We start from the raw sequence: 751 nt of genomic DNA on the forward strand, positions 1-751 counted from the left end.
GCTCCCCTCCTAACACGTCTCTTCGCATGCTCCCTCTCATGCCCTATTCTCAGCCTCGATGGCCCCTCATAGTTCCTCTAACACCTCAGCAAATGCCCATCTGCGGGCCTTAGTAGGAATGCTCCACTCTGTTTAAATAAAAATCACTCCTTCTCTTCCCTTTTCCTATAGCTTAGTAACAGGAGGATGCTGAAGCATGTGTAGCTGTGTGGAGGTGGCAGCAGGCTTGGGTCCATGAAAGCAAATTATGATCACCAGAGACATGACCCCACAAGAGGCGACTGTGATTTCTCCATTCATTAACAGAGATGACCTCTAATCCAATTCTACCAATGAGACATAAGGAAAAATCTGCTGGAAGCTCCTAGAAAGGATGTGCTTCCTCAGGCAGAGAAAGAGCATCTCTCTTCATCCTCTTCTTTCCTTGTGTGCAGATGTGATGGCTGGAGCTGCAGCAGCCGTTTTGGGTATATGAGGCACAAGACTGAGGATGTAAAGCCAAATACTCAGGATGGCAGAGCAGAAGTAATAAAACAATTTGTTTCCCTGGGCATTTATGTTGTTACTGAAACAAACCTGGAACCACCACTTTCAGACTTTCTATTACATGAAGTAATTCAGTGACATTTCATAAGCCATAGTCAGATTTTTTGTCCCTTGGAGCCAAATGCATACTGATTGGTATATGAGGATATACTGAAGTTGTATATGTACAGTGCAAAGGCTGGGGTGTGTGGGGGGCACATAGAGA

This window comes from Galeopterus variegatus, unplaced genomic scaffold (genome assembly GCF_000696425.1).
Source record: "Galeopterus variegatus unplaced genomic scaffold, G_variegatus-3.0.2 Scaffold589, whole genome shotgun sequence".
In the NCBI taxonomy this organism is placed as follows: domain Eukaryota; kingdom Metazoa; phylum Chordata; class Mammalia; order Dermoptera; family Cynocephalidae; genus Galeopterus; species Galeopterus variegatus.